At 40.8% G+C, this 10,934-nt stretch overlaps 1 protein-coding gene across 1 annotated transcript in view; it reads right to left on the reverse strand.

Annotated features, from left to right (window-relative positions):
* Positions 1–10,211, reverse strand: part of sema6dl (sema domain, transmembrane domain (TM), and cytoplasmic domain, (semaphorin) 6D, like) — a 114,074-nt gene extending 103,863 nt beyond the window's left edge. Inside the window, exon 1 of the mRNA XM_051937938.1 lies at positions 10,082–10,211. The gene's annotated coding sequence lies outside the window, so the exon portion shown is untranslated. The remainder of the gene's footprint in view (positions 1–10,081) is intronic.
* Between the last annotated feature and the right edge of the window lie 723 nt (positions 10,212–10,934).

Genomic DNA, 10,934 nt, shown 5'->3' on the forward strand with positions numbered 1-10,934 from the left:
AAACAAATTAAAACTGGAACCAAATTTAATTGAAATGAAAATTAGAAAACCAATTAAGTGCAATTCTGGGACTACCGTGCAGATATAATGTGTAATATATGTGCCTATTTGCATATTAAAGAAACCTGAAAAGGATGATAATTTTAAAAAAGAATATCATTTTTTGAATATTGACTTCTGGATATCATCTATCAGCCTCTGAAAGTTAGCCTTGGAAATGTAGAAATAATTGAGCCCACCAACTGGAAGCTGAGCCAAAAAATGCATCAACAACTAAACTACATGCTTAATTGCCTTTTGAGAGAAATCTGTTTCCAGATCATGTTTGTTTGTGACGCATGAAAAATAACATTTCAAATCCACGTATTTTTACCATCTATTTTATGTCTCGACTGACGCTTCCTCTCAGCCAATAAATCTTGTAATGGTTGAAGCAGGACTTGTCACTGTGGTAACCCAAAAAATGGAGGAGAAGCTTCAAATATGTAATGAAAGGGTGTGTTTTCCTAAACCAAGCCATATAGTTGAGAAAGAAAGAAAACAAAACTTGAGGATAAACTGGTACCACACTGGATGCAAACATCACTAAAAAGCCTTTTTGATGACTTATCCCATGAACCTTATGGCTCTTTTAAACTAAAAGTCTTTCATTCTTTGTCATAGTCTTACTTTTTGCATGAGAAAATGTGTTTATTTCAAAGCAAATTATATTTCTTTATGAGAATGCTGTTTAGTTGAATAGGAGCGGGGTTTTTTTTGGTGGTTTAGATGACATGACCAGGCACCTCTCCTATGCTTTTAGCTTTGTAAATTACTTTTTATATCAGAAATTGGACAAATAGCTCTCATGGGTGTCCAAGGTCAGTGTTTACAAAACTGCTATCACGTTTTTACGGCTTCAAAACTAGAAGCAAAGTGAATGTCATGTTGATCCAATCAGGTGTGGGAAGGTGTTGGAGTGAAGGAAAGCAGCTGCCGATCGTGTGCAGTAAATCTGAAACGACTCCTCATTGAACTTCGCCAGACCGCGGTCAGGCGTTGTGGTTGTGGCTTCATGCACTGTTAATGCTTAGTGTAGGCTCAACACAACAACTGAGGCTCAAAATCAGAAGGGAGTCATTTTTTCCCTTCCAGATTACTCCGTATGCGGGTGACAGAGCGCACGGACGTCTGCGTCGTCGTTTAAAATCGTCCCTCTGAACAGCAGCATGTTGTTTTTACATTCACATAGTTTCCTCTTTGACTACAGCACCCATTTGCAAAAATTACTGACTCATTTTATTCATTCCTGCTGGCCACCATTAAGGGAATTATCATGTTTGTGTCACAAGGTGTTGCTGCTCTCAGCCACATTTAATCCTAAACGCAGCGTGGTTCTCTCCAGGTACCTCTCTGTATAGATGTCATGTATACCTCTGTGTTTGATTAAACACAAGGCTGAACCATTGCACTACTTCTTCTGTGCCATAATTAGTAACTTCAGATTGATATGTCAGCCAGGTGTGACCTTTTTTTTTTTTTTTTTTTACACTTGAGGAAATGGCCTTTTCACCCAAATGAGCTGGTTTCAAATGGAGTTAATTGTTAATAATTATAGTCATTATTTCTTCTATTCGTATTTTGGTTAATGCTTATTATAATCCAATTTTCTACAGCTTAAAGGGTCAGGCTTAAGTCACAACCGGCAGAAAGGGTTTTGTTCTTGCTTTAAGAATAAAAAGAGAAAAGACACAGATAACAAAGAGAGTAGAACAGAAAGTTGAAAATGAGTCGAACAGAATAGAAAACAGATGATTGAAAGAGCAGAGGAGAAAACAGATGATTGGGAGAACAGGAGAGAGAAGAATAGATGGAGTCTGCAGAGAGGGAAAGGTAGAGGAGGCGGTTTATGTGCAGCAGCATTCATCTCTGTCAGTCTGTTGGTCAATATTGTCTGTGGTCACGACCATTGGATGTCGCTGTAAATGATTGATATGGCAATAACCTGTTTACCCAGGTGGCTTAAAGCACTGGTATTCTTTGGCAATATTGAATAAGCAGCACAAATCCGCTCTTGTCTGCAATACTTTACAGGTTCACATGTGCACATTCACATGCATCAACACATTCAGGGGAACATCGGTAGGAGAGCTGCAGGGTGGTGTTTAAAAAATAAAGGATCTTCAATTCAGTTCAAGCATCTGTCAAACAAGATTGTGACTCCCAATCATTCAGCTCAGTTTCTTCGTTAACTTCACGCTCACGCATGCAGACTTTTTAATTATTATTTCAGGAAAGGACATTAATGCCTTACTAGTGCTGAACAGAAAGCAGAGAAACATCTGGACGGATTGTCAGTCCGTCACAGATCTAGAAAACTCCCATTCTTAAGTCCAGTTCATGATGTGAAAGCAGACGGTGTGATGTCCATTCATACTACAATATGTATGTGTTGGTCTCCTGCACAGACAGTTAGATTGCCCCTCATACCCGACACAGAATAACACACAGGCTCATGTGGATGCTTGTGAAAAGCTGGCTGTGACTTTGTGCTTTTTACTGGACGCAGCAGCTGGTTAAAGATTGGACTGTAGCACCGTGTCGATGTGATTATTCCTGAGGAGTGCTGAGCACAGCGGGCAGACATAACACGGGACTTCTGGAGAATTTGGAACTTAGATTTTAGAGATTCAGCTCTGACTATTTCAATTACAGCCCTCTAATGATGAATTCTAAAGGTGTCGATAGCTCTGAATCTTCTTGCACAGCCTCCTCCTCATAATACACATTTCTTTTAAGTATCATTTGTGTTCATGGCACAGTCAGGGCTTGGAGTTTGTACTGTCTAAGCGGTCTCAAAAACTGGGCGACATGCAGATGCCTGTAATAGGGTCCATGAAGACTTGACGAATTTGGGAAAATGAAGAAATTTACATCATGAAGACTTTTGTGAGGACATGGAAACCATGAATTGGTGTTTGCACTAAAAGTATGTAAAGACAAGAAAGCACCCGGAGATTGCAGTGCTCTGCCAAGGCTGCTCAGTCTCTGTATCATTTCCGACAAATGAAATCTTTAAAAAAAAAGATCTTGTGCTGAGCAGTGGTGTGTGTTCTGCATTTGCACGTTATGTACGGATACCGAATCGCCTGACCTAAATATGTAGCGGGCTTCGGAAATCGATGGGACTCAGAAACACGCCTACAGTTAAATCTGTTGTTCCTTGTGTCATTTGTGATGGATAAGCCCTGGTAGATTTGTAGTAGGATCGCAATCATGTGATCGTCAGCAGGCAGCTAACGTAGTGTTCACTTGTTGTCATGGTTACAGTGACACCGTGCTGCTATCTCACAATGGGAAATCCTTAACAAATCCGTGGATCCAGACTATAAGCCGCATCACTGCCAAAACCTAATGAGGTGGTCCTTGTGTCATTTCTGACCTTCCCTGAAAATTTCATCCAAATCCGTTATTCACAGATTCACAGAAGGACAAACGTACGCCGATCATCACATAACTCTGCCGCGTTCCTTCCTTGATCTTTAGACTGTGAAGTTGAAGTGAAGATGTGGACAGCTGCAGACATCACAGACACAGACTCTTCTGTTTCATTTGGAATTTTGCTTGGAGGACTCTGTTCCATACATGTGCACTATAAAGACATCTATGTACATGTTCTGCACATGAATGGTACTGCTATTTCTGTGTAATTGCACATGGGCTGTATATGGACATCTGAAAATGAGGACTTGTGTAGACTCTCATGTGAAAATGACATTTATGTTGCGGTGATGCTAACGGACACTCGTGGACATGCAGACACCTGAACTTAAACCCTGACTTTTGTCTAGCCAGACGGGAACAGGAAGCTCATACACTAACATACTAAAACAGGAAACGATCTCAGATTCGCATTCTGTGAGCGACATTTATCGAGCTCCGGTACATCTGCTGACATATAAAACAGTATCTCTGAGGTTAGACGGAATTATCCCGGAGTCGAGCTGCTTTGATTGAGAGTTACCCTCCATGCTCTAAATGACCTGCATCTGGATCAGAGCTGAAGGTCTGCTGAGGGACAGCAGGAGATAAGATGTGGAGCCGCTCCCGAGGCCTGAGCCCTCGGCAGAGTCACTTTGACTTTTTCTTCCCATGCTTTCGCCATCTCCACCCTCCTCAGGGCGTCTCCTGCTCTCAGCTGGTCAGCTTATCGGCCAGACGCTCACACCAACACACACAGACACGCACCAAATAGATTGAATAGATTAGATTTACCACTGACCTGCCTCAACGCAGCATAAGACACTTTCATCATCTCAGCATATGTTCCATTATTCTAATTATTCCATAGCAAAACTCCTGTAATAAAAGAAGAGATGAGTCTCATTTTTTTTCAAGTGGGTTTAAAAAAGACTAATGTAATCCTTATTATCTCTGACTACTGAGTTTATTTCACAGTTTCCTAATTTGCCACTGGATCTGCATTCTATTTAACTCTGTAATGCAAGGAGGTATGTTTTTGATATTTGTCTTACGAAGGGATGAGAGTGATCAGATTTGATGCATTAAAAGTGTCCAAAGACAATTTTACAGTCCATTATCGTGGCATATATAGGAACCTTTTAATATATTATTATTGACTCGTGTTCGAATTAGAAACAACAGCTGAATACAAATTGAAAGTGAATATTCCATAAAATGGGCTGATGCTGCAGATGCTCTGGTGAGCTGTAATAGTTCACATCACACGTCACATCCATAATGCTGCATGCACATTTAGCGTGGTTAACAGTGTTTTATGGCGGCTTTATTTCACAGGCACTGAGAGGTTAAATATGCTAATGTAATTTCGTTCTAGCAAACTTTTCAGCGTGAGAATGTAAGACTGGGGCGCTCTGCTCAACCACCTTCCATTGTATATTTCACAATGCGTGCCTATTAAAGGAGATCTATTGCTGGCAAGCCACCATATGCAAAGACATTAATTATACAAGTCCTAGTCCCCAGTGCTCTAAAGTATCGACTTTTTTTTTTAAGCTTTCTCTAGCCATTTCCCATTCAAGCTAATTAAAAATTTTGTATATACTTCTCCCATTACTCTAAAAAATGAAAGGCGCTGTGCTGCACTGAGCTGCTGTAAATGTAATGAAGATGTAATAAAGCTGTCGTAGAAGGAAGGGGGAGGCTTTCTTCTCCACACTGTCCTGAAATCTACCTGTCCTCTGGTTCACACATGCTCTAGGTCTGGCAATAAATAGCTAATATCCAACCAGAAAGTGTTATAATGAGATAGCAGGAGGTAAATAGGTTGCCAGGCACCTTTATTGCATGTAATCCATCCTTGTGAAACAGTGTGCAGAGTTTGGGAAGAGACAAGGAGTGGTGGTGTTTACCTAAACAGTACGAAGAACGCTGAAAATCCACCTGATACTCGGATCTGCAGCCAACATCCACCTGCAGGTTGTGGTTTTGGTTCGTCCAGCATTGTTGGAATTAGCTGAATTAGCTGCTGTCACAGCAGGTTGAATTGGCATATAGGAAAATAATTTCCAGTAAAAGTGAACTATTATCCCACTTGCATGCCTGCTTGCCTTCCAGCAGTTGCCTTGGGCGCAGAATATTTCAGTTCTATTGCCCTTTAAAAGAGTAAATTAGAGGCATGGTACGTCGGCGTGGTATTGGGATTTTCAAAAGAACATAGCAGAAAACATATTAAGAGAACGTTATTCTCCTTGATGAGAAGAAAACCTTGTAGTTGATATTTTTCGTCAGATGAGAGATGGAGCAGAAGAGACCTTCTAACCTGGTGCTTTGTTGATGAGAAGGAGAGGAGGTACAGAAACAGTTTCTCTTTGTGCAGGGATGAGCATAGCTTGAAGAAAAAGAATCCGTTGTTACAGTCAGAGACCTTAGTTAATGTATTTTGGAAAGAAAGCAGTTCAGCTTGCCATGGAGCAGAGGAGGATAATCATTAGTATTCTGCCATATATTAAATGAGCATTCGTCCAAATAGAGTTTTCTTGTTTATAATCTGCATTGTAAATGAATTCAAATTTACTATTTTCATGAATATGCAGTCTTTTCTCTTTTTTTCCACCAAAAAAAAGGACACTTTTGACTCCATGTCCTATAGCCTATTCAGACTTCATCTCTGGTTGTGGGAAGAAGGCCCATGTGGTTGTGGGTAAACTTTGCATAAAATGAGAGCCAAATATGAAGTGGCATGATGGAGATGCTTTTGTAAAGTAAACTGGTCGGGGCCAAGAAATAAAAAATGCAAATAGATCCTCCCTTTGCAACTTTTCCATATGGTTACAGGGAAAATATAGAATACGACAATCAACCACAGCCTGTTAACATGAGACGATGTTTTCGATTCACACAGCGAGTGCATAAAATGGACCAAAACCATAACTCCAGCTTCATCTTTCTATAATATTACAGTATTTCACGATGCACTGGGAAAATTGAGATTTGTTTCAAGAATTGCGGATGAATGTATTGATGAGCAGAATATCAGTTATTTATACTTTTTCAAGTTTGACCTGGATACTACTACTGCTAATAAAAACACTTGTTTGTCATTATGTTAACATGAAACAATGTTTTTACTTAGCAAATTACGCATAAGATGGACCAAACCTTTGCTTCAGACTCCCCACAGATGAAGTGTATTACCTGAAACCACACACTAATATGTCATGCTGCACTGGAAAAATTACAATTTTTTCTAGAAGAATTAAGAATAAATATTGCAGTTTTTCTATGAGCAGAATTTTAATTTACACTTTTTCAAATGTAACCTGGATACTACCGCTAATAATAATAACACGCTTGCCATTTTGTCATAATATTGGTGTTATATTTGTGTGAAACCTGTCGAAATTCTGATATATATATATATATTTTTATTTATTTTTTTCATTATTTCATCATTTAATGATTGGTATTGTGCGTATAAATTTGTACGCACATTACAGAGGTTTGTGTTCCACTGTAGGCTAATAAGCTGCTTAGAAATACCACTCAGGTTTGTGCACAGCATGTCCCTGGCCTAACAACTTGCTGCTGTCTATTTATCAATTCTTAATGACTACACAAGCTTCAGACTTGTAAGCGGTGAAGTGTTTTTTGTGAATGTTTGAAGTCCATTGTATTCTTTACAGTTGTTTACTCCACATTTTACTCGCAGTTTTACAAAAAGCATAATACATCTCCTAACCTCAGCCAGAATCAACGTTATGATGAAGCTTAAAAGGTACACACATTCAGACAGCATACCAAATATAGATCTAACCACCGCTGCCTTCTTTTTTTTCCTAATTTTCTTGTACTTTATTTATGTTTTACTTCTTCGCCCCAAGCCTGTTATTCTTCAATTTTTGGCCCATACATAATGGATGCTGTGTGAGTGAGTCAGGGTGGAGTTGGGCTCTAGGGCTTGTGGGCACTGCAGCGAGATAGAGTAAGGGAAGGAAAGAGAGACATGGAGAGCGGCAGACTGACCGGGAGCCTGAGCCAAGCCTTGGCAACTAAGCAAAAAAGAGAGATTATTTGCCTCGGTGAAAAGAAGAAGAAATCTTGGTAGACAGTCACAAAACCACTGTTTATGACCCCTGTCTGGCCCAGAAACGAGACAGAAAACAATAATTTATGTTTCTGAAATACTCTGCCTTCTGGTATGGAGAGGCTGCATAAAATAAAACTCTTTACCTGATGTGTGCCATTCTCATCCCTGCTTATTAAACCTTCCGTGTTCCAGTATGTAGCGTCCCGTCCATTATCCTCATCCTGTTTTCTTGCCCAGAGGTATATTATGCAATTTCTTGATGGGGTTTAAGCATCTTTTAGACTCATCGCTTGAATCATTCAGAGAGGAGGAAGTTTATCATAAAAAGGACTGACAGTAGTCCAAACAGCCTCCAAAACAATGCTGTTCCCGGACTACTTCACTAATATATACAGATTTTCTAAAAGTCTGAATAAAAACATGGAAAAAATGTGCACTCTTGATACTGAATTCCTTTTAGCGGTGGAACTCTCATCACTGGTCTCTGAAAGTTATGTTTAACTACAGCTTTGATTTATAGTATGTATTTCCTCATCAGAAGCATGTTTAATAACCACAAAAGCCACAGAAACAATTGTGCTTGGATAGCTTTGCCATATACTAAAGGTTGTGCAGCGACTGACTTTATGTTTAGAAGCTTGTATTTGCTAGTTTTGCACTGAACTGAAAAACTAGAACTAGCAACAGACAAATGACTGAACCGAGGACAGACTCGGAGCTAAACACTGAGCTGTGTCAACCTGTGTGTCTGCTTGCTGTTGAACATACTGAAGGACTTAACTTTGGAAACTATCTTGAATCGTGACTTGAACTGGACATCAGGATTACAGTCTGTAAAGTCATTCTTGTTTCCAGCCTCTTGATCTGTTTCTCAAAATGTTGTAGAAACAGATCAGACAATCACAGAAAAAAATTCACAATATCTTTGCTTAAAGATGCTTTCTTTTAAATTAAAATGAAACTGTTGTTGTGGCAAAGTGATGGTGCCAATGTGAAGGGTTTCAATAAGGAAAATGCCCAGCCATCTGGCAGAAGAAGTTGAATGTGGCTCAGCTGCAAGGCGCAGCAGAGGCCCGTCTAATATATTCTACTTTCCCTGCCATACCTGTGACAGGGGATAAGTTGATATCCTCCAGAGTTGTAAAATCCTGTCTCATAATATTACAAATGGCTGTAGTTTTTAAAAGCGTTCAGACTTGTGGATCTGTAACTCAGACCTGCCTCTCGTTGCTTCCACTGAATCACCGACACCTGAAACCACACGCCCCCACTGACACCGCTCCTCCGGTTTGAGCGAGACGATGCTGTTCTTCATCTGAGTGTTTTGTTGAAGTACTCACGAGTATCTTTCCTTCAAACAGCTAATCACATCATCTGTTCTTACAGTTCACAGTCTCAAATTTTCAAAACCCACTTTACCTTGTCACTAATATTATAATAGAAAGCAGCAAGGAGCCATCATGCCTGGCTGACGCTGCTAACAGGAGGCTGATCGACAGCCTGAGAGTTTGGGAGTGTCTTTCGCTTGAAACCATTCCTCTTCCAAGTATTGATCGAGGGCAAGGCTGATAAAGCTGATAGCAGCGCTGCAACCAGCTTGGGAGCTAACTCCCAGTGTTCCTGGTGCTGACAGGCCCAGACCGGCATCATTATTACAGCACTAAGCATTGGCAGTCAGGCTGCACTCTCCCACCTCTCTCACCCCATGATAAACTACTGACGGGACTCCAGGCAGATAGGGTTTTCAGCATACATCAGCTCCAAAAAGCACATCAATTATTCAACTTCACAGTGGCCTATTGTAATTACTTTGCATTGATAGGCTGCCAGCCATCACAACCATAAGTCAATGAAATAATCAACAAGATGCAGAAACTGTACTCCTGCGGCACTGCCAAATGCTGCCTGATTAGGTTGTCCTTGTAGCCAGCAGGACGTTAAGCCACTGAGACAAAGCCTATATGAAAGAAAAAAGGAAAGAAACATGCACAACGCAGTACGACAGCGCTGATAGACGCTATGCTAGTCCAGCAGAAAATGCTGCTTCTTGTTTCTGGACATTTATTTGCAGTGCAGCCAAATCTCACACGTGGCTCGCTGGGCGTCTTAATGCCCTGTGGCTCGTCATAACAGAGAGCAGGTAGTCAGAAAGTCCTCAACAGGCGGACTGACGAGCACACGGCCAAACAGACAGACTGACAAAACCACATTAAAAATCAGAGTTCAGAAAGCTAATCAATGCCTTCCTGTTTACATTTCACATGACTATCTCCTTGCCTTCACTTTCACAAAGCCCCTGTAATCTGCACAGAATATAGATGGGTTGTTCATCAGTCTGCGCACGAGCTAGTCATAAGAGATAGCAAACAGGGAGTGAGGAGTAAAGAGGACAGAGCGGAAGAGAGAGAGAGAGAGAGGGAGTGACGAACAGTATGACAGCCCAGCCTCACCTCTTTGGTTTTATCGGACAAGCAAACGCAGAAGAAAGAGGGGAGAGGAGAAGAAAGCCAAAAGAAAAAAAAAGTGACTTACTTCTGAGTGAGGCAGACAAAGAGCTGGAGCTCCTCTGCGTCTTTGTGAGCCTGATTGAGTCGTAGCAACCTCCTCTGACTCAGATGGAGAGAAAGAGACCGAGAGGGGAAAAAAAGAAGGAGAGTGTTGAGAAGAGGAGATGAAGAGGGAGACTGGAGGCTTGACTCGGAGTGCTGGCTTTGCTTTGTAGTGTACACTGTGGAAGTGTGTGTGTGTGTGTGTGTGTGATGGTGCTCTATTTTTTTTTTTTTTTTTATTTGGTTGAGATTCCTTGGATGGGCTCTGTGCAGATACACTTAATCAACTTGCTCCTGAAACCTCTTGTTCATTCAGCTCAGAGCTTGCATTTCCAACACATGCATGCAAGTCCACATGTGTGTGTGCAGAAACACGCACGCACCAGTCTATCCAGCTGGAGTTTTTAGCACCACTCAGATAATGCCATATTCTGCTGGCTTTTTTCCCTCCCTAAATACTGATTCAGAGGCAAATAATGAAAGCATCTCTGCTGAGAGCAGGCAGGGAGTTTCAGTGTTTTGAAGAGATAAGGAATTTGGGCTCCATTCACACCAGAAACAGACTGAGACAAATTGATCTCCTCATTCTCTTGGTCAGTTGTTTGTAAGTGAGAAATAATGCTGAGAGCTGCCAGTTCAGTCTGTGAAGATACATTCACAGATATCCAAATATTATTATGATTATTGTTAATTTATGGTGTTTTTTCTCTTATTCTGCAAAGTCAAATTGAGCATCCTGCCCTTTGAGACAGACAAAGAAATCTTCAGAGGACCGAGGCGCTTTTTGCAGCATGCAATTAGCCTTTTGTGTGGTTATTGTCGGTGAGAATGTGAGG

The sequence above is a fragment of the Acanthochromis polyacanthus genome, chromosome 2 (assembly GCF_021347895.1).
Source record: "Acanthochromis polyacanthus isolate Apoly-LR-REF ecotype Palm Island chromosome 2, KAUST_Apoly_ChrSc, whole genome shotgun sequence".
In the NCBI taxonomy this organism is placed as follows: Eukaryota; Metazoa; Chordata; class Actinopteri; family Pomacentridae; genus Acanthochromis; species Acanthochromis polyacanthus.